The 24,131-nt window shown below is 46.5% G+C and overlaps 1 protein-coding gene across 3 annotated transcripts in view; it reads left to right on the forward strand.

Moving 5' to 3' along the window:
• The window catches only part of REEP1 (receptor accessory protein 1), a 172,301-nt gene that overhangs the window by 20,492 nt on the left and 127,678 nt on the right, over positions 1-24,131 (forward strand). The gene's annotated exons all lie outside the window — the stretch shown is intronic.

The following is a 24,131-nucleotide window of genomic DNA, read 5'->3' on the forward strand; positions in this document are numbered from 1 at the left end:
TGTTGCCTGTCCTTAGCAGGGGTTTCCTAGCAGCTATTTTACCATGAAGACCTGCTGCACAAAGTCTCCTCTTAACAGTTGTTCTAGAGATGTGTCTGCTGCTAGAACTTTGTTTGGCATTGACCTGGTCTACAATCTGAGCTGCTGTTCACCTGCAATTTCTGAGGCTGGTGACTCGGATAAACTTATTCTCCGCAGCAGAGGTGACTCTTTGTCTTCCTTTCCTGGGGCGGTCCTCATGTGAGTCAGTTTCTTTATAGCATTTGATGGTTTTTGCCACTGCCCTTGGGGACACTTTCAAAGTTTTCACAATTTTTCGGATTGACTAACCTTCATTTCTTAAAGAAATGATGGCCACTCGTTTTTCTTTACTAAGCTGCTTTTTTTGTTGCCATAATACAAATTCTAACAGTCTATTCAGTAGAACTATCAGCTGTGTATCCACCAGACTTTTGCACAACACAACTGATGGTCCCAACCCCATTTATAAGGCAAGAAATCCCACTTATTAAACCTGACAGGGCACACCTGTGAAGTGAGAACCATTTCCGGTGACTACCTCTTGAAGCTCATCAAGAGAATGCCAAGAGTGTGCAAAGCAGTAATCAAAGCAAAAGGTTTCACACTTTTTTGTTAAGTATTTAATTCCACATGTGTTAATTCATAGTGTTGATGCCTTCAATGTGAATCTACAATTTTCAGAGTCATGAAAATAAAGAAAACTCTTTGAATGAGAAGGTGTGTCCAAACTTTTGGTCTGTACTGTATATATATACTATATATATATATATATATATATATAATATATATATATATATATATATATATATACACATTTATATAAATCAGATTGCTGTACTGTATAGATGTGATGACGCAGTATAGCATAGTGTCTTCAGGAGGGCGCCCTTCAACCGCTTGTAAGATGCTCTGCTATACCTCGCCATTTACCTACAATTCTTACAGTGATTTTGACAGTATCACTGTGACGCCCTGGCCGGGCCAGGTAGTCACAAATAGGGCCCCGCATTACACCTGTCCCTCATAGGTAACATACAGCCAAACATGTAAACCCTAATCACCCCCCTCAGGGCTTGATGGACACACCAGGGGGCGGAACCAGGCGGTTGGAAGACGCCCACCGAGGAGTTCAGACAGCCTGGGGCGGGAAAGTAAACAGTTGAGTTTCAGAGTTCAAGTTGGAGAGGTGTGTGGGCTGGAGCTGTGTGTAGCTCCAGCAGAGGAGAGAAACCAATTTGAGCAGGTGCCGGGGTAGGAGCCCTAGTACCTTTGGCTAGGAGGCAGACATCGGTCTCCGTCTGCAGGAGCCGGGAAGACGGCTCGGTGGAACCGAGGTGGACCACGACAGGGTTGTAGCCCGCCGGTACCGACCCGGGGAACCGACTCGGAAACCGGAGCACAAAAGGGGGTACTCAGACCCTCAAGCTAGGTCCAGAAGCTACTGGGGGCTAGCTAATTTACTGATTGCGGCCAGGACTAGAGGTCCTGTCCCACCCAAAGTCCCGACTGAAGGCAACAACCCAACGAGGGGGATAAAAGGCCACAGCCACGGCTCAGAGATCCCACGGGCCAGCGTCTGCGGGCAAAGGGCTCTTTAGGCAACCATAAGCCGGGAGCGGAGTCCTGAAGTTGCAAGCACAGGCAGTCCATCATCCAACACAGGTGCGGGAGAAAGACAGAGACCACCAGCCGGGTGGGGGACCAGACTGCAGCCGGCTGAGGGCACCGACCACCATCACCTTGGTTTACCAGAGACTCGTGTGTTTACTAATAGTGAGTACAAAAGCACCCTCCGGTCGCCCATCTCCCTGCACCGCCAAACAGCCCCCCAATGGGTCATGGGGCCACCATCCCTGCCCATGGAGGGGTTAACAACTTGCTGCGCAACATCTCCCCCGGGTGCCCCGTAACAGCAGCAGTGGTATCCACCTTCACCACATCCCGTGGGTGGCATCACGAACTTAACACGCCTCCGGCTGTACATCTACGTCCCCAAAACACAACCCCCTTTCAGTTGAAGTGACCGCGAGACCCCCGGGTCCGGAGACCCTTGAGCCACCCACTGAAGGTGCCGAGCACGGGGCGGTACATCACCATCTTAAATCTGCGTGTCTGATGAAGACCCACGTATAAGGGTCGAAACTTTACTTTTTTCTTTTTGATTACCTGTGCAATAATGTTCTTATATTCATTTTGGTGTGCCAAGTTCTCTTCTATCTATGTGTTGATCAGAAGAAATTTCTGTCAGAGGTCTCTGTCTTGCATAAGGCACGTTGGGCTGGGTTCACACTAGTGTTATTCACGGTCAATATATGGCCCACAATGCTGCTCTTGTACTGGGTCTCCATATCTGAATTTTCCACCTCATATGTGTCCGTGAAGCTCTAACTTTGAGGGGGGAGACTCGTAGTCAGTCCAGGCCCTGCGCAGTCCAACATTAGGAAAGTGAGATACACTTGTGTGAATTCGGACTTAGCGGGTTAGGGTACTTTCACACTTGTTGTTTTCCTTCTGTTACAATCCGCCCTTTTGGAAAACAGCGGAATCCGTTAATGGATTCCGCTGTTTCCCATAGATTTGTATGGTTGATGGATTGTGCCAAAAGGACCTGCGTTGCTTCCGCTGGGCGACGCTCCGTTGCTTCTGCCCAGCGGGAGGAACGCAGCATGTAACGTTGTTTTGAGCAGCGGAATCCTCAGGATTTCACTGCGCATGCACTTTTTTTTTTAAATCACAAACTTTATTTTGTCTCGCGGTGGCCGAACGTTCAGCTGAGCGCCCGCCCGCCGGCATGCTCGGCCGCCGGCAAGTGACAGCGCTCAGCTGAGTGCCCGCCCGCCAGCATGCCCGCCCGCCGGCAAGTGACAGCGCTCAGCTGAGCGCCCGCCGGCATGCCCGCCCGCCGGCAAGTGACAGCGCTCAGCTGAGTGCCCGCCCGCCGGCATGCTCGCCCGCCGGCAAGTGACAGCGCTCAGCTGAGCGCCCGCCCGCCGGCATGCCCGGCCGCCGGCAACTGACAGCGCTCAGCTGAGCGACCGGCCACCGGCTATTGAGAGCGATCAGCTGATCGTTCACAATAGTCTGCTGCCGGTAAAACTGTAAAGAAGAAAAAAAAAAAAAAAAAAAAAAAAAAAGCTTTCCGTTGTTTTGTACGATCCGTAGCATCCGTTGTGCCACTATATGCAACGCATCCGTTGCATCCGTCACACAACGCAATGCTACGGAAGCCGTCCAACGCAAGTGTGAAACTAGCCTTAATCATTGTTTTTAGCTGCTTCAGTTTTTCCAAAAACATCAAGCGGTTAAAATAAGTGAGATAACCATTCCTCAAGAATTTTCTGATATGACGCTGCTCTGTATTTTGCAATAGAAGTGAGTGGGAAGGCTAAAAATACAATGCTCAGAAGATACCTTGGTGACGCCTGAAAAATCACAGCCATTTTACTCATTGCTTAGTAGATGTAATTAAAAAAAAAAGGAAGAAAATCGCCACAAAAAGACACTTTAGAGAATGTTAACAGAAAACTCCCAAGAAAAACTAATAAATCACTTCAGGAAATATCCATAAAACTTTAACAAAACGCTTCGAGCTTTTCCTAAATGCAGTTTCGTATTGAAAACCTTGTTGTTTTTGACCGTCAGAAAAAAAAATGTAGTGTTAAAAAAATACCTTTAGGCTATGTGCCCACGCTGCGGATTTTGCGCGGATTTTGCCGCGGATTTCCCGAAAATCTGCAGCAGCGGCACTTCCAAGCCATTTCAATGGCATTTTGGAAATGCTGTGTCCATGCTGCGGATTTTTCCGCTGCGGATTTGCCGCGGATCTTGATCCGGAAAAATCTGCAGCATGTCAATTGTTTGATGCAGATTTGGTGCGGATTTTTGGTTTTGAATGGGGAAAAAAAAAAAAAATCCGCATCAAAATCCGCGGGTGCGGATTTGCCGCGAAAGTCGCGGATTTTCAGGCAGAAAAATCCGCAGGTACATTCTACCGTGGACACATAGCCTAAATGTTTTTGAAGAGTTTTTGTAGCAGAAACTAAGGGAGTTTTGAGTTTTTGAGGACGATTTAGAGAGTTTCCAATATTTTGTCCAATTTTCTTTTTGTAGTTTCCTGAGCTATTGTATGCATTTTTTCAAGGTTTTTTTTCCCCATGCTTTTTATATTTTTACCATCTTTTCTTCTGTTATTTTCTAGTCATTTTTTCATGGCAAAATACTTAAAAAAAAATCTGGTAATTCTCCGGACGCCTTTCGATCTTTCCTATTGACTTATATCTTCCAAGCAGGGAACACCTGAAGAATGGACACGTCATTTCTTGTAACCGAATGATGTTTTTAGAAACCTGAAGTGGATAAAAGACAATCTAAAGCTTAAACATATCCACAACAAGTAATTTTTCCACAGAAATTATGGTTCATTCTTTTAAACTTTATGGTGGGTCTTATGGAGGAAACCAACTTAAAAAGTCATCAGTTTCTGCTCTAAAAGTCCATTTGCACATAGCCAATTTTTACTATTGAAACTCCATGTGCACATAGTCAATTTCTACTATAGAAACTCCTATAAAAACTCTGTGTGCACATACTCGATGCTTTTTGCTATTGGTTACATCCAAAATACGGTAACTTCACAGGCACTTAACGTAAAGATGTAGGTGTACTTTTAATATCCGAAAACTCCATATCCTCAAGTGACATTGCACTTTACTGCTTTTCACCCACTTGTAATACACGAGCAGACAGAAGAACATGCCAAGGAACATTAGGATCTTTCTTCAGCTCATTAGCTTTATACAGTGATGAATAAGATGTAGTCCTATCAGTTACAGACGGTTGTTTGTGTGACTGTATGAAATACAATTAAGAAATCCTATCCTAAAACACTTCGGCAACAGGAAGATAAGTCCTTAACCACCAGTCCTTACCCCCGTGTCATGTGAACTTACATAATGTGCTGATAACTGGTGGCAGAAACATTTAGAGGGGTTGTTCAGGACTATTTTGTTTTTTTAACTATGGGCCTAAGAACAAACAGGAAAGTAGTTGCTAGCTACTTGCCTGTTCTGTCGGCCGGTGATTCAGTGGCTTCTACTGATGTCATCTCTACAGAGCAGCAGCTTCTCTTCCGCTCTGCTCTGCTGACCAAGCGTGACTGCTGCTATTATGCTGATTGACAGCGGCTTCCTGCTGCCTGCGGGGAGTAGGCTGTCAATCAGCATGACATCGGCAGTGACGCCCCGTCAATGGAGCAGTCCGGAGGTGGAAGAGCTGCTCTATTGACGTGAAGCAACAGATCTGCCATGAGGAGCGGTCTATGACCACTCTGAGTTGGCATTGGGCAGAACAGCCAGAAACTATTTTCCTGTTAGTTCTTAAGCCCATAGTTAATGAATAAAATTGTCCCATGAATGAAGAGGAATCCATAATAAAAGGAAAAATCAATAAAGGATACATATACAGTAAAAGAAGCCACGACACAGTGCCAGATTTACCACGTTGACCTGTGTGTAGGCTAGAGGTCTCAAATGCCCCAAGACTTACATATATGGCACGTGAGGCACCTGAGCTACTGAGATAATATAAAAGTGGTGTTACAATATGGGATTATACATTTTTATAGGCATCACACCATGAATCCATACCACAAGGATCTATAATGTGGGCGTTTGCATTAGGCCTGTCGCAGCCTGTAGGTTTTGGACACTGGACAATACATGTGACATGACTTTCATTCAGTGCCAGATTTACCGTGTTGATCTCTGTTTAGGCCAGGGGTCTCAAACAAGCAGCCCCTGAGACTTTCATATATGGCCCACGAGGCACCAGAACTACCGAGATAATATCAAATTGGTGTTACAACATGGGATTACACATTTTTATAGGCAGCACTCTGAATCCATACCACAAGGATCTATAACGTGGGCGTTTGCATTAGGCCTGCCCCCGCCTGTTGGTTTTGGACACGGAACAACACATGACCTTCATTCAGTCACCTCCAGTAGATCTATTTACGTTAGATTTTAGGTTTTTGTTGGCGTCAGTCCTAATAAGTCCCTGCTCCTCAATGGATACGGAGCACTGAGAACATTTGCAGGCAATGAAACTCAATCCTACCTTAGTTGAGACTTTCGTCTTGGATGAAGTTTTAAGTTTTCTCTTTTCACAAGGCTTTCACCTCTGGTGCCCTGCGTTTAGCAACCAGTTTATCAGCTGTTCAGGGATTCTTGCTAACACACAAGGCCTTCTCCCCTTACAGAGGAGAGAATTTGGCAATGATCTGTCTGACTGTGCAGATATCAGTGCGCTGAGATGACAACATGATACTTCAGTTGTTTTGGTTTTATGCTCGATGTAGTTTTTTTTTTTTGGCTTTTTTAGACACACAAAACAGAGGAGCTATATCTGTTATCTATGCTACAAGGTTAGGCCACCTGCAAACGTGCATATCAGCATCTGACGAATGGAACCATATTGTATAGCAAATAACAGCCGCTACGTCCTACCACATGATGTGTGTGAGCCGAATGAGCGTTAAGGGTTACACGGTGACATTGGATTGATCCCGTATGGTGTTGCGTTGCGACCTGCAACTGTGACAGACATATGTTTCCAAATGTGTCAGGTTTTCAGTCTCTGATTGCAAGTCTCTCTCGACTCTCTTGCCATAAATTTCAAAGCAAATGGCACGCGACTTGTGTGAAACTATTTTATCTACAGCAATATGAGCTCTAAGATAGTTGTTTAGTCGCAGTCAAGCTGCAAAAATGTTTTTATCATGTGATTTTTCACAGAATTGCTGTTGCGCAACGCACATCGCAGTGTAGCCCCAACTAATATTATTTACACCCAAAACATAAAATTGCCCTTCACACTGATTGCAATTTAATTAGAAATACAAACCCAATTCCTGTTGCGCTACCCACGGGCGAGCACGGTAGTGAACCAACAGAGGACTGTGGCAGCTGACCCCAAAGCTGGATTCAAAGAAACCTAGAGGGAAGGAAAGAACTTTAATGATCAGAGCTTAACCAGCGCCAAACAAAAGATCCAAAGGTAAAATCCAGAGTGTAAGTGCAGTGAGCACAGGAACAGTCCTGATATCCATAGGTATGGCCGGACAGGTACGGATTCAGTGGAGCACAGGGACCCAGGAAAAGACTGGAGCAGCAGACAGGAACGGCTGGCTCTGAGAAGAGGCAAGGTACGGAGATTAGGAACAGCAGCAGGGTTAAACAATGAAGGCAGGGAACAGAGACCTGACGGGAAGCAACGCCACACTAAGGGACAGGAAGACGTTGCTCAGGCACCTCCCAGAAGGGGAAGCTGCCTTATATATCCAGTGCCTCATTGCAATAGGCTGAGGAGCACTTCCAGGTTAAGGAGTACTGGCTCTTTAAATCACAGCAGGATACGGCGGGTGTCACCTAAGAAAGGTCCTGGAAGACCTGTTCAACGCACGCATGTTTCTGGACGGGCAGGCCACAGGCAGAGAGTTGGAGGTGGATCCAAGTACTGCGTACTGCGATCCGAGTACCCTGTCTGGAAGAAAGGACAGAGGGATGGGCAGACCGTATGGAGCCGCATGCTGGGCGCCACCCCCTGCCCAGTAGGGGTTGGACCCATAGGTCGGTGCATGACAATTTCCCCCCAAATTGGGATTCTGTGTAAAATTTGAAGAAAACAAGAGTGTCATGATTAAGAAATCTCTTGTAGCCATATTTTATTCACAGTAGAACATAGGACACAGATCAGAAGGTGAATGTTTGACATTTTAACATTTTATATAAAAAAATTAGCTCATTTGGAAATTGATGGCAGACGCATATCTCAAAAAGTTGTCCCGGGCCAGATCTACCAACGTGTAGCATCCCCTCTTCTTTTTTCAGCATTCTGGGAAGTGAGGAGACAATTGTTAAAGTTTTGGGAGAGCAGTGTTGATCCATTCTTGTCTGTTGTCGCATTCCACTGCTCCACAGTCTGGGGTCTTTATCGGATTTTTCTTTTTATAATTCACCAAATGTTTTTTATTGCTAGAAGGTCTGGATGGCAGGTGGCCAATTCATAACCCAAACGCTTCTTCTGCGGAGCCATGCTGCTGTGATGGAGGATGTATGTGGTTTAGTATTGCCTTGCTGAAATATGTAAGGCCTTCCCCGAAATAGATGTCTGGATGGAACAGATGTTGTTCTAAAACCTCTATGTAATGCTCAGCATTGATAGCGCCTTTCATGTGTAAGCTGTCCATGTCATAGGCACTAATGTAACCCCCCACCATCAGAGATGCAGGAACTGTGCGCTGATAACAAGCTGGATGGTCCATCTCCTCTTGAGTCCGCAGGACACAGCGTCTGTGGTCTCCATATAGAATTTCACATTTTGATTCATCTAATTAATCAAAATGTGAGTCAATAATAAATTATTTTTGGATCAAAGATGATAGCATTGTTTCTGGATAGTGTTTATAGACGACGTCTTTCTACATCATTGAGCTTTAACTTGCATTTATGGATTGCATGGCAAACTGTGTAGACAAACAATGATTTCTGGAAATATTCTTGGGCCCCTTGCGTGTTTTGCAACTAATTAATAACTTTTTTATTGCAGTGCTACAGGAGGGCCCGCTGATGCTGACCTTTATTGACCTTCAGCCTTCCTTGTGTGATTTATCCCAGTAGTGTAATTGGACTGATGGGCACCAGTGCAAAATTTGGACCTGGGCCCCTACCTGCATATTGGTCAGATATGTGGGCTCTTGTAGCATTCTAAATCCTATAAAGACATAATTGTTCTCCCTGTCCATAATGTAACACTATCACCCATCCTGGAACTTTTCCAGTAAGCCAGTAAATTGTTCCCCATCCTGAGCCCCTTCAAGTAATAGTATCTAAAATTTTGTGTCCCTCTCTGGTATAATATTCCCCATCGTAGGCTCTTTCAGTAATAATGTCCTTCAACATGGGCCCCTTCCAGTAAAAATGTCCCCCATCCTGGTGTAGTGTCCACATCCTGACCGTTCCAGTAATATATGTCCCCCATCCTGGGTCTGTTCCTGGTATAATATTTCCCATCCTGGGCCTTTCCAGTTATAATGTCCCCCATCCTGATTTGGCCACTTCCAATGATAATCACCCCCATCATGGGAACCTTTCTGGTATAATGTCCCCATTTTGGCTCATTCCACTAATATATGGCCCATATTCTGGTAAAATGATCCCATCCTGGGCCTCCTCATTGAATAATGTTCCCCATCCTGGTATAATCACCCTCATCCTGGGACCCTTACTGGTTAATGTCTTATCCTGGTGTAATGTCCCCCATCCTGGGCCTGTTACTGGTATGATATCAACTCTCAAGGGCCCATCCTGTAATAATATTTCCTTTTGTTCTGCTTTTCTCTGACACAAATAAAAAAAACTAAGCAAAAAAACCCCAAAACGTTTCTTCTCACCTTGCCTGCTTTGACGACATACAGCGTCTACTTATAGCCAGTTCAGAGGTCCACTGCTGACTTTGGTGTTCCTGCCCTGCAAGATGTATGATGTCACTATTATGCACTGCCTGTGACTAGCATGCCGCTGTAAGTGGTCGGGGGTGTGTATTGCAGTGCTCAGACCCAGCGGGTCTCTGCGCCACAATACATTTCAGCTGAATGTGCATACTTGGATGTACATCCAGCCGAAATAGGAGCTAGTGTCAGTGTCACCCCTCCTTGCATGGGCTTTCTTGTGGCTGCAGAACAACATGATCATTATGTCCCTTATTTCTCTAGAATCACTGAATCTTTTTAATGATATTATGTACTGAAGATGATAGGATATTAAAAGTCTTTGCAATTTTACGCCATGGAAATTTTTTCTGAAATTGTTCCACAAGTTATAGGCGGGCTTTGCACACTACGACATCGCAGGTGCGATGTCGGTGGGGTCAAATTGAAAGTGACGCACATCCGGCATCGCATGCGACATCGTAGTGTGTAAAGCCTAGATGATACGATTAACGAGTACAAAATCGTCGTAATCGTATCATCGGTGCAGCGTCGGCGTAATCCATAATTACGCTGACGCGACGGTCCGATGTTGTTCCTCGCTCCTGTGGCAGCACACATCGCTGTGTGTGAAGTTGCAGGAGCGAGGAACATCTCCTACCGGTGTCACCACGGCTTCCGTAGGATATGCGGAAGGAAGGAGGTGGGCAGGATGTTTACATCCTGCTCATCTCCGCCCCTCCGCCGCTATTGGCCGCCTGCCGTGTGACGTCGCTATGACGCCGCACGACCCGCCCCCTTAGGAAGGAGGCGGGTCGCCGGCCAGAGCGACGGTCGCAGGGCAGGTGAGTGCATGTGAAGCTGGCGTAGCGATAATTTTCGCTACGCCAGCTATCACACGATATCGTACTTGCGACGGGGGCGGGGACTATCGCGTGCGACATCGCAGCATCGGCTTGCGATGTCGCAACGTGCAAAGCCCGCCTTAGACACAGTTCATAGATTAGTGAACCTCTGACTATCTTTGTTTCTGAGAGACTCTGCCTGTCTTTCATGACCATTTTATATAGTCGTGTGATTTAGTTGAAAATTGACCATCCAGCTGTTTTTTAATAGTGCTACTTACTTTTCTATCCTTTTGTTAACTTTGTCCAAACCTTTTGAGAATGTGTTGTCATCAATTTCCAAATGAGTTAATTTTTTCACATACAATGGAAAAATGAAGCGGAAAACAACAACAAGCTAAAAATACCCAAGAATTACTAAAAAGAGCAAATGCAATTATGAATCGGGCCCTTCAAATTCTACATTTTTGACCCTCTTCTGGGTTTCATCATACTGATGAAAATTATGGATCACATACTGCCAAATGAACATAGCCGAGGAAAATGTTCACACAAACGTATTTTTGTCCTTGTGGGAAACTGACAGCACATGAAAACATTATTACCTTATGTGCTAGCGCACACGGGCTACATTTCACACAAACCTCAGATTTGATTTTAGGACCAGACCAGTGCATGAGAATCGCAGGCAGCTCTTGCACCCATCCAATATGCAGACATGACTGGTCCGATAAATTCAGTGGCTTCGTGGATTAAAGGGTGCGTTACACGCTGCGACATCGCTACCAATATATTGTCGGGGTCACGTCGTTAGTGACGTACATCCGGCGCCGGTAGCGACATCGCAGCGTGTGACACCAAGGAGCGATGATGAACGATCGCAAAATCGTCCAAAAACAGTGATCGTTGAAACGTTGCTCATTTGCTTAATATCGTTGCTGCTCCAGGTACGATGTTGTTTGTCGTTCCTGCGGCACCACACATCGCTATGTGTGACACTTCAGGAACGACAAACATCTCCTTACGTGCGTCCACCGGCAATGCGGAAGGAAGGAGGTGGGCGGGATGTTACGTCCCACTCATCTCCACCCCTCCGCTTCTATTGGACGGTCGCTTAGTGACGTCGTGGTGACGTCGCTGTGACGCCGAACGCACTTCCCCCTTGAAGGAGGGAATGATCGGCGGTCACAGCGACGTCGCTGCACAGGTATGTGCGTATGACACTGCCGTAGCGATAATGTTCGCTATGGCAGCGATCACTAAATGTTGCACATACGACGGGGGCAGGTGCTATCGCGCACGACATCGCTAGCAATCGCTAGCGATGTCGCAGCGTGTAAAGTACCCTTTACACGCTGCGACATTGCTAACGATATACCGTCGGCACTGTGTTTGTGACGCACATCCGGCGTCGTTAGTGACATCGCAGCATATCACACCTGTGAGCGACCTAAAACGACCGCAAAAGAGGTAAAAATCGTTGGTATTGGAAAGATTGCTCCAACACCAAAAATCGTCGACAGGTGAGTAGCGAGGTTGTTTGTCGTTCCTGCGGCAGCACACATCGCTATGTTTGACACCGCAGAAACGAGGAAACTCACCGTACCTGCGTCTTGCCGGCAATGAGGAAAGAAGGAGGTGGGCGGCATGTTACGTCCCGCTCATCTCCGCCCCCCCTCTGCTATTGGGCGGCCACTTAGTGACGTCGCTATGACGCCGAACGAACCGCCCCCTTAGAAAGGAGGTGGTTCACCGGTCACAGTGACGTCGCTAGGCAGGTAAGTAGTGTGACGGGTGTAACGATGTTGTGCGCCACGGGCAGCGATTTGCCCGTGACGCAGAACCGACAGGGGCGGGTACGCTCGCTAGCGATATCGGTACCCTTATGGCGTCATTCACACGTCAATATTTGGTCAATATTTTGCATGAGTGCTTGGGCTCATCCAGATGTTCAAATAAATCAGTCCGAGATCGGACCGCAAGGCACAGACTGCACGTGGATCTCTCAAACAGAGCATGATAGCTTCTTGGAAATATATGACGCTTTCACACTCGGGTCAGGAGACCCGTGGCCAGTCCAGGCATTGCATTCCCATCTTAGACTGATTATTACAGGTGTCTGAATGCACCCTTTGTATGCTAAAACCAGGATTGGAGCTAGAGAGAAAATGATAAGGGCTTGTTCAAATGACAATAGAGAAAAAAGTCCAGAATTTCATCCAGAAAAGTGGAACGTTTTTTTTTTTCTCAATCCACGTTTTTACGGCAGAGGCTTTTAAAGCACCACTTCAGTGTTTGTTTGTTTTTTCGTTTTGTTTTTTTTCAGCACTGGAGTGGCACTTTAAAGCTAAAGACACACAGCGAATAAAACAGAGCGAGTGGAGTACAATAAAAAATGTCATTCCATTCGGACCAATATTTCTCTAAGGGGCAGCTCCCATGAGCGATTATTTTCTCAGCCCTAATTGGACCAAGAAAACAATCGCAGCATGCTACAGGTGGAATCAGATTTGTTTTCTCTCGCACCCATAAAGGCTATGGGTGTGTGACGCCCTGGACTAGCCAGGTAGTCACATACATACCAACACACACACCCCCCCCACCCTAGACAGTTACAACAGTCAATCAAAAACCCTTGTTGCCTCCCTCCAGGGTCTGATGTCCACACCAGGTGGGGCGGAGCCAGGCGGTTGGCCCCACCCACCGAGGAGTTCACAGGCCTGGAGGCAGGAAAAGCAGTAGATGAGTTTAGGAGTTGAATTGAGAGGAGTGGAAACTGCGTGTGCCTGGGTAGGAGCCCGGGCACTGACAGCAAGGTTGGCAGACGATGGTGGCCGTCTGCAGGAGTTGGTGGAACTCCGCAGAGTCGTCAGGACCGGGGTCGGGCATCGGCCTGCCGGTACCGGATTGGGGAACGGAGTGAAGCTAAGCACACAGGCAGGGCCATCGGACCCCGACCAGGCTTGGAGCCGCCGTCAATAGTCAAATCCGAATGTGACAGGAACCCCAGGGGTTTCCTAACAACCAAGTCCCGATTGAAGGCAACAGTCCACCCAGAGAGGATATACAGCCACCGCCACAGGCTAGAGATCCAAGGGCCAGCGCCTGCGGGCAAAACGGGCTCCTACGGCACCTATACGCCGGGGAGTGGACTACGGGTGGGCAACCACAGGAGTCAAGAACATCTTCACAGGTGCAGGGAAAGACAGCCACCATCAGCCGTCCGGGTAGAGCAAAACAACAACACTGCAGCCGGCTGCGGGACCCGTCCATCCGGCCGTTTTGGTTTACCAGAGACTTTGTCAGTGATTGTCTGAGTGAGTACACCAGTGCCGTCCGGCACCGCACCGCGCTGTCCCTGCAACCCTGCACCCCAGCCGTCCACCCTCCCCGTTACACCACCGGGCCCCGGGATCACCAACCCCCTTACCCACGGAGGGGACAACATCCTAGCTGCACCCTACCATCTCTCCTGGGATCCCCGTTACCAGCAGCGGTGGTGCCATCATCACCACGTCCTGTGGGTGGCGTCACGAACAATCTCTCTAAACATAGCACCCCCTTTTCACTAACGGGTGAGGAGCACTGCTCGAGTCCCCGGGTTCGGTCCACCGCTCAAGCCACCGAGCAGCAGCAGCAGCAGAAGCCCCGGACCCTAGCGTGGCGAGCGCGTCCCCTCCGCCCGCGACAGGTGCTATAGAAATATTGCATTGCACTTGCATTACAGCGGAGGGCAGTGCGATGTACGCATCAGCTGACAATGGAGGAGATAGGGAGATTAATCCCTCCCTCTTTTCCGCAGTGCCCGCCCTGTTTTTCACGGCTGTGCTCCGATCGCAAGATCGCATCACAGTGGCATGACACTCGTCTTACACTCCAGCAGAGCAGGAGCCAAGTGTCATGCGATGCACTCACAATAGTGTTCGTGTGTCCCCAGCCTAAATGAAAGCACCTTGCCCGCTCTCTTATACCCCTCCTCTGACGTTTTCAGCTCTTATCTCCGGTCCTGCGGTGCCATATTGTGCCCATAACTTCTGACTGTCCAAAAGTCAGAAGTCACGTCACAAGTGCTCCATGCAAGTCTATGAGAGCCAGAACAAGGTGTTGAGTTGGGACACCTGGTGTGCTCCATTAAACACTGGAGCTGCCAACAGGTCACAAATCCCCTCAGTCCAACCGAAGTGCCAATGGAAAATGGTGAAGCCGCTGGATGGTAAGTGTATAAGACAGGGGGCAGGGGACTTAGACCTAAAGCACCATTCCAGCTCTGCAATAAAAAAAAATAACCGCTGGAGTGGTGCTTTAATCATTTACAGGAACATTTTAACAGTTTTGCAATTTATCCGTAAAAATCAGATGGTATACTGTGGCATCTGATTTTTCTCTCGCACTCATAGACTTGAATGATTAAGACTCATCTGATTTTCAAAGGAAAACCATGCATGCTGCAATTTATTTTACACACACATAAAGTAAGTGAAAAAAAAATTGGTCATCTACACTGCCATATTAAAGAATATTGGTCCATGTGCTGTCCGTTTTTTTAACGGATAGCACCGAAGCAAAAATATGTGGTGAGTGGTTGCATTGCTGCTTCTTTGGCTGTTGTCAGTGAGGGCATTTCCTACTGCTTCCCTTGAGGTTCCCTCCTTGTGGGTCTTCTTGACCTTGATCACAGCGACTCTGTCTGGTAATAGCAAAGATTCCATCAGTTCTTTTATGGCCCCATGTTGGGCGCCAACTTATGTGTATAAACCGTTAATTATCTGTAGTCCAAATTAGGAGTCAAATATCTGCATGCATGCAATCCACAAAGACCAAGAGGCTTACTTTGATCAAAGCGGAACAAGATACATTTTGCTGAGGAACTTCAGAATCTTATAGCCAATTCTCTTGGATGGAATCCAATGATGCTTATCCTTTTTCTATTGATCAAGCTGTAAGAAAGAAATTATACTTTTATATATATACTAGAAGGTGACCCGATTCTAACGCATCGGGTATTCTAGAATTTATTGTGTAGTTAATGTATGATTTTTGTTATATATAGATGCTGTTGTGTGTAGTTACCAACGTTTGTGTAGGGCGCTGTAAATGTTCTGGGTGTTGTCTAGGTGTGGGGTGTGTGAGAGCGGTGTTGTTTGTGTGTTGCGTTGTGTGTGTTGCGTTGTTTGTGGAGCGCTGTGTGTCTGCAGTGTTGTGTGTGTGTGTGGTGCTGTGTGTGTTGCGCGGTTTCTGTGGGTGTGTGTTTTGGGGGGAGGTATGTTTTGTGCAGTGTGTGTGTGTGTTGGAGGAGTAGTCCTGGGATTAGGAGTATAATAGGAGGAGTAGTCCTGTGGGAAAGGAGTATAATAGGAGGAGTAGTCCTGGGGGGAGAGGAGTATAATAGGAGGAGTAGTCCTGGTGGGAGAGAAGGATAATAGGAGGAGTAGTCCTGGGGGGAGAGGAGTATAATAGGAGGAGTAGTCCTGGGGGGAGAGGAGTATAATAGGAGGAGTAGTCCTGGGGGGAGAGGAGTCTAATAGGAGCAGTAGTCCTGGGGGGAGAGGAGTCTAATAGAAGGAGTAGTCCTGGGGGGAGAGGAGGATAATAGAAGGAGTAGTCCTGGGGGGAGAGGAGTCTAATAGAAGGAGTAGTCCTGGGGGGAGAGGAGTCTAATAGGAGGAGTAGTCCTGGGGGGAGAGGAGTCTAATAGAAGGAGTAGTCCTGGGGGGAGAGGAGTCTAATAGGAGGAGTAGTCCTGGGGGAGAGGAGTATAATAGGAGGAGTAGTCCTGGGGGAAGAGGAGTCTAATAGGAGTAGTTGTCCTGGGGGGAGAGGAGTCTAATAGGAGGAGTAGTCCTGGGGCGAGGAGTCTAATAGGAGTAGTAGTCCTGGGGGGGAGGTGTCTAATAGATTGAGTAGTCCTGGGGGGAGAGGAACCTAATAGGTGGAGTAGTCCTGGGGGGAGGTGTATAGGTGCCCAATGTGTGCGGGGGGCGTCGCCGAGCGGGCACAGTGTGGGGGGGCGTGGCCAAGTGGGCACAGTGTGCGAAGGGCATGGCCGAGCGGGCACAGTGTGCGGGGGGCATGGCCGAGCGGGCACAGTGTGCAAAGGGTGTGGCCGAGCGGGCACAGTGTGTGGGGGCGTGGCCGAGCAAGGACAGTGTGCGGGGGGCGTGGCCGAACGGGCACAGTGTGTGGGGGGCATGGCCGAGCGGGCAATGCGTGCAGGGGGCGTGGCCGGGCTGAACCGAGCGGCCAATGCGTGCGGGGGGCGTGGCCGAGCCGAGCGGCCAATGCGACGGTTGTCACTGTAATGACATAATTTTGGAGCAAGACAGACTGACAGACAGACAGAATAAGGCAATTACGGTATATATATATATATATATATATATATAAAATGTATGTATATTTTTCATCATTTCATATAGAGCTTAATTAGCATGAATCAATAAATGTCTTATGATTAAGTCTTATAATTTCTGAGCGCAGACGTGGGTGCAGTACACAGCGCCATTTTGAGTACTGTTATTTAGGGTATCGTCATATAATTATGTCCATAACAGTGTGAAAGAGCTTTTATTAAAAGATTGACACCTGTTCTGTGTTTCGGAGACACTCCTGGTATACAAATACTGATCAAAAATACTGACGTGTGAATAATGCCTTACAGACACACATTTTATAACCCTCTGACATTCATTGCAAACGTTGTGTGAATGGACCCAGAGCCAAAACTCACACCCTTTTTATTTTCTGTTGCGCCAAAAAAAAGTCTTTTCTTTTAGTACATGAGATTTACTGAGGACAAATTGAAGATACATGCAGACTTTAGAGAGATGAGAATCAGATCCAGCACACTAATGGAAAATATCCTATTCAGACATCCATTTTTTCTCATATGTGAAAAAAACAAACAAAAAAACAAGTTTTTTTCAGTGCACTTGATAAACTTTGTATACATTTTTGGTCCAGTTTTACAATTAAAGTGACATCCGTTATTCTTCATATGAGAAAAAAAAATCCAGGTTTTTCCTACCCATTAAACAGTAAAACTTGGATGACGCATGAATGGCATTTTCATGGACCATTTATGTCCATAGGCGAGTTTGATCAGAAACGGATATATCTCTATTTTTTTTGTGCTCAAAAAACTTGCTCATGTGCACAGCCCCGTAGAGTATACCGGGCACTGGCAGACACAGACAGGACAATGCCCCTACACAAGGACAATATATGGCCCTTTGCAGCCCAAAAGCTCATTACAGAACACAATGCCACCTGTTTTGGTAGTAGAAATGGGCCCCATGACCTCTGGGACCCTGTGTGGTCGCACCAATGGTATGTCCGCCCCTGATAACAGCTACATGTGCTATTTATGAAAAACATATAGAACACATATGAAAAATAGACGTCTGATTGGGGCCTTAGTGGAAAACAGACAGCAGCATAATGGCAGATGGAGTGCTGTTTTTTTCACTGATCCACTCACTTGAATTGGCTTGTTTGGCCCACAAGTCCGACGAGAGACCCCACTCAACTGCTGCATGTTAGGCCCCCTTCACACGTCCGTGTTTTCGGCACGTGTGGTGTCCATTTCCACAAGTATCAGAGACACGCACACACGTAGACCCATTAAAATGAATGGGTTTGCTCACACGTCAGTGTTTTGACATGGACCATGTGTCTGTGTGGAGCAGATGCGTGTCCGTGTGCTTCACACGGCGACATGTCCATTCTTGGCCAGCAGCACGGATGTCACATAGACCAGACACTGTTGTGATCCGTGTCACAATGGAGGACACCCATTCACTAGATTTTTATACTGACCTGTCTCAGGCACTGCTGTTGCTTCCGGGTCCGCTCATTATGCATAATGAATATTCACTGCACTGACTGCAGACCCAGAAGCAAGTGTGACAGCAGCACTGGAGACAGGTAAGTATACAAGTTCATGCTGTCTGTGTGCTAGGGATAGCACACAAACAGCACACGGAGAACACACACAGGGACACACAGATGGCCATATGGACCTGCACCATAGTCCGTCACACACGTGTGTTTAACACTAGAAGTCCCAAAAATGTCAAGCTCCCCCCTGAAGTCCCGAAAGAGGGTCAAATGACCCTTAGTCCAAACTGACAACTCTAATGGCTCCAATTAGCATCCTTTCATTTGTAAATGTGGCCATGGCCTGAGGAATCTGCAGGGGGCAATTGTGTTGATCCACCTCAACAAAGGTCTTGTAAGAAGTGTAAACAAGATAATGTCATTCGACCCGTCTCTGGGTTCCAAAGGTAGAAATGTTAAATGACCCCTCTCTGGGACTTCTAGTGTTAATACACGGACGTGTGAGGGGTCTTAGGAAGGGTACCTAATAGTACTGTGATGCTAGTCAGTACTTATGGATTGTCAGGAAAAGATGGGGTCTGGTAACAGGAGACACGTATGGACACAGGGAGTACACAGAGGTGTAGTCAGGTCACGATCCGAGGGTCAGAATTCTGGGAAAGCACTCAGTGGATTCAGGGAGAAAACTGAGATGTTGTCAGGTAATGGTCCAAGGTCAAAAGCCAGGAGGTAACAGAAACAGGGAGTGGGAAGAGAGGAGCCAAATAACAGTCCGGGCTCGGGAAATAAAGATCTGAGCACAGGCAGGAAAACAGGCCAACAGCACAACAATTGAACCAGAAAGTACGCCTGGCAAGGTTCTGGGAGAGCATGATCACTAAAGAAGCAGAGCAGTTACCCAGAAGATGGAACACCTGAGCAATCATCACCTCCCAGAATGAGCATGGAAGCCAGCGCTGTCAGTCAACCTGCTAGCCTGAAGTCCAGGAAAACAGCAGGGTATCTCCTAGTATGCAAGATGCTCTGCACAGAGGAATCGTATCAAGTATCTTTAAAGGGTGTGTACAGGACCTAAAAATTGATCACTTATCCGATACCCGACACCCCCAGCTGAAAATGCTCCGGTAGCAGCTGTATATAGGCCGTGCACATGGCAGAACACAGAGGTCCCCTACATTTGCCGCTGCCGAGTGCTAAGGTTTCTCTCCCATTCAAATAGGATACCTCATCAATCGTTATGTCCCAGAAAGAAAGTATATTTCTAACAATATTTTCCTAGAATATATTTTTTTTACTACCTTTAGGAAAGAGGACAGGTTTAAAAGATTTTTTTTAACCCAAGACGAGCCTTGCTTTTATTTCTGTGCCACTTTAGGAGGTAAGGCAATTTCGATTGGCCGCTATAGTTATTGTAACAACTCATAAACAAGAAGCTGCAGTATAAAGCATGACGGACATATCAGAAGCCTCTAATGTAAAATCCACTATGATGCAGCAAAGCCCCTCTGGGTTCAGAAAAGTGCTCGTTCATCAGGTCGCTATGATGTCATCCGGTATATGAAGCCTATTCCTGTACACCGTGTCATGTATCACAGTCAGCATGTTGTGATTCGGAGAGCGGCAGCGGCTCACTGTCGAGTGTCTTTGTGCTGGAAAATGAATATAAAAGCGATGTTTCCAAGCAAAAGGCTTTGATGTGCCAGGATGCTGCCTCGGATGAACTGCGGGGGCCGCTGCGCTAATAGAGCCCTGTGATTTACCCACTTATCTGCAGATGACATGTGCCAATTTATAGATCTCTGTTAGCCGAGCTTGCATTGAATTTAGTTAGTACTGAGCAGTACGTGGGCTGAGTTCATATACTGTGGATTATAGATCAGTGGACACCCTTTCAAACTTGCATTGTACATTTGAGGTGTCAAGTTTTTCCCCGGGTGAAGACTAGGATCCACATCCACGTTGGTTTAGGCACCGGCCATCCGTCCCCATCACTCTTCCTAGTGGGAGCTCAGGCCTGAATGCAGAACTGTATGCGGTCTTCATAGTAATCTGATGCAGAAAATGCAAATTGGCAGTGCTACCAGGGTCATGGCCATGCTGCGGGGATCTGCAGAGAATCGTCAGGGTGTGGCACGGCATAAGGCTATGTTCACACACTGCGTTTTTTACCTGCGTTTTGGGTCCGTTTTTGCTGCAGAAATTTCTTGAGAAATTCTTGTAACCTTTCTGCAGACATTCCCCAGCAAAACCTATGGCAAAAAAAATTAGCTGTGCACACACTGCGTTTTTTTCTTAAGAAAATTCTTTCAGTAGATTTTCTTAAGAAAAAGAATGAGCATGTCACTTCTTTTCTGCAGCTAACTGCGTTTTTTGCCATAGATAATTGGCACAATAACGCAGGGAGCAACCAGCGGTAAAAACGCACCAAAAACGGACCAAAAACGCACCAAAAACGCGGCAAAAACGCAGGTGCGTTTTTGGTGCGTTTTTTAACACAGGTGCACTCTTAAGAAATTTCTTAAGAAATTTCTTAAGAAAAATCATTTTTCTAGTGTTAACATAGCCTAAGGCTTCGGCTGTGGAATTGTAGAAATGAGATGTGCAGGCATACTCACAGCCGGACGGAAACAGGTCCTGAATCCATGAATAATAGTTGTTTCTGTACATATATAAAGTATATGGATAAAATTATTAGGACTTCAGGTTTTTCACCCAACCCCACTGCCCCAGTGTATAACCTCCGCCCCTTCGCCCCCAGTGAATAACCTCCGGCCCCTCACCCATGGTGTATAAAGTCTGGCCTCTCACCCCAGTGTATAACCTCCAGCTCCTTGCCCCTAGTATATAAACTCCAACTACTCTCTCCCCCGGAGTATAAGCTCCGGCCCCTCACCCATGGTGTATAAACTCTGGCCTCTCACCCCAGTGTATGACCTGCAGCTCCTTGCCCCTAGTATATAAACTCCAGCTACTCTCTCCCCCGGAGTATAACCTCCAGCCCCTCACCCATGGTGTATAAAGTCTGGCCTCTCACCCCAGTGTATAACCTCCAGCTCCTTGCCCCTAGTATATAAACTCCAGCTACTCTCTCCCCCGGAGTATAACCTCCAGCCCCTCACCCATGGTGTATAAAGTCTGGCCTCTCACCCCAGTGTATAACCTCCAGCTCCTTGCCCCTAGTATATAAACTCCAGCTACTCTCTCCCCCGGAGTATAACCTCCAGCCCCTCACCCATGGTGTATAAAGTCTGGCCTCTCACCCCAGTGTATAACCTCCAGCTCCTTGCCCCTAGTATATAAACTCCAGCTACTCTCTCCCCCGGAGTATAACCTCCGGCCCCTCACCCATGGTGTATAAAGTCTGTCGTCTCACCTCAGTGTATAACCTCCAGCTCCTTGCCCCCAGTATATAAACTCCAGCTACTCTCTCCCCCGGAGTATAACCTCAGGCCCCTCATCCTTTGTGTATATACCTTTTGGATCACATGTTGCAGAAGACCTATCACAATTACTCCCCGCCTTTTTAAGATGGAATTATCTATCTTCCCATGCCGACTATAGCTTTTGCTATTCTGGCCTCTGTGCTGCTGTGTTCCAATTGCTGGTGATTTACAGCGTGCTGCTTGGTGTGCTGTGGAAACCATCTCATCTGCTTATTTCCTCCCTGCTCTTTATTTCCCCCTTATCATATATTGTCTTATATCTCCCTGTGTGTCAGCTGTGTGTTAGAGTTTTGGTTTCCCCGTTTGTCCATATCTGTGGGTTCAACCACTTCTGTCCCGGTCCTCCCCTGGGGTGGTGTCACGGTCGTCTCCCAATTTTTGGAGACTAGTGGCAGCTTGAGGACTGGAGCCCCTGATCTCTATCTGGAACTCTGTATTTAAATGTTGTTTAATTTCCTTTGGTACTGAAGTAGTTCATGTCAGTTTTTCTGCCAGCAGCTCTCCTGCAGTTGAGGTCAGCTGTACCTGCTCTGTAGAGACACCCCATTGTGCTTAAGTACCTAGGTCTCCCAGCAAGCTTTGCTAACTATACAAAACCTTTTGTATTCTGGCCGCCTTGGTGGAAGGAGCTGCTGTGGATTTTTCTGACGTTGTATCCTATCCATTTTGATTGTCTATCCCCTGTTTGTCTCCCCTAACCTCTTGTCTCATTAGTCCAGCGGTGGGTTTAGTGAACCTCTCACTAGTTAAGGCATCTATAAGGTTTCCCAGGGTCTCAGGGTGCTGCTTGGCGACTGTTGCTCAGACTGTATAGAGACTGGCTAGAAGACTAGGGACAGCTACAGGTGAAGATAGGAGGTGACCATCTACCCTTTCATGAGTACCAGGACCCACCATTGTTATTGTTTGCCGGTGTCCCCCTTGTCTGTGGTGTTTTTGAGGTGTGTTTTTCATTGTGCGTCAGACTTTTTGGTTGCTCTGATCGCTCCCGCCACGCGCATTGCATGACAGGTAGGGGCAAGGGGGTATTAGATCAAGACCGTCCAGGATCAGGACAAGGAAAACGGCCCAGACATCTTCACCATTAGAGGTATCTCTGGGATTAGGGATAGCTAATGCCCCCTGAGCCTGAGGGCCAGATTAGGAGCCCCGGTCCCTTGTTATTCCCTCATACCCCGTGACAGACACACAGGTGCATGACCCATTACATTACATATCCTCTTGAATGGCGTTCACATGCCGCATAGTGTTTCTGATGCAAAGTTTTTCCCATGATTTTGAAAATGCAACACGACCTGAACTTAATTAATTGAACGTTTCCCGATCCCATCTTCCCAAATCACCATTGTCGTCTTACATTCATTAACAGTGAAACGAATGCGTTGTTTACTTCTCTGCTAAAGAATGTATCACACCCGAGCCCTGTACATTAAATATACATTATTTGCCAAGATTCTGGAGGAGGAGGGAATAAATATAAAATTGAGGTTCTGCTTATTCAGTCATCCCTTTGTTATATCTGTCTGCATTTACGTTATCATGTTGGCTCAGGGAGTCTCTTTGTTCTATGAATGATTTACGACGCCTGCTTCCCTGGCAGACACTGTATCTTCACAAACTTTGGTGAAAGGAAATGCAGGAAATGGAAAAATAGAGATGATATTCTGTAATCAGCCTGGTTGTCCTGACACTTCTCATATTAATGTGAATCCAGCAAAGGAAGACTTTTATGTATTTATACAGTGTGCCATATAATTATAATGGAATTTATAATGTGGCCCCTTTTTGAAAACAATATTAACTACTATAATACTGCCCCTATGTACATGAATATAACTATTTTATAATGCTGCCCCCTATGTACAAGAATATAACTACTATAATACTGCCTCCTATGTACAAGAATATAACTACTATAATACTGCCCCCTATGTACAAGAATATAACTACTAGAATACTGCCCCCTATGTACAAGAATATAACTGCTATAATACTGCCCCCTATGTACAAGAATATAACTGCTATAATACTGCCCCTATGTGCAAGAATACAACTACTATAATACTGCCCCTATGTACAAGAATATAACTACTATAATACTGCCCCTAAGTACAAGAATATAACTACTATAATACTGCTCCTATGTACAGGAATATAACTACTATAATACTGCCCCCTATGTACAAGAATATAACTACTATAATACTGCTCCCATGTACAAGAATATAACTACTATAATACTGCTCCCATGTACAAGAATATAACTACTATAATGCTGCCCCTATGTACAGGAATATAACTACTATAATACTGCCCCCTATGTACAAGAATATAACTACTATAATACTGCCCCCTATGTACAAGAATATAACTACTATAATACTGCCCCCTATGTACAAGAATATAACTACTATAATACTGCCCCTATGTACAAGAATATAACTACTATAATACTGCCCCCTATGTACAAGAATATATCTGCTATAATACTGCCCCTAT

The sequence above is a fragment of the Anomaloglossus baeobatrachus genome, chromosome 1, assembly GCF_048569485.1.
Source record: "Anomaloglossus baeobatrachus isolate aAnoBae1 chromosome 1, aAnoBae1.hap1, whole genome shotgun sequence".
Taxonomy (NCBI): Eukaryota; Metazoa; Chordata; class Amphibia; order Anura; family Aromobatidae; genus Anomaloglossus; species Anomaloglossus baeobatrachus.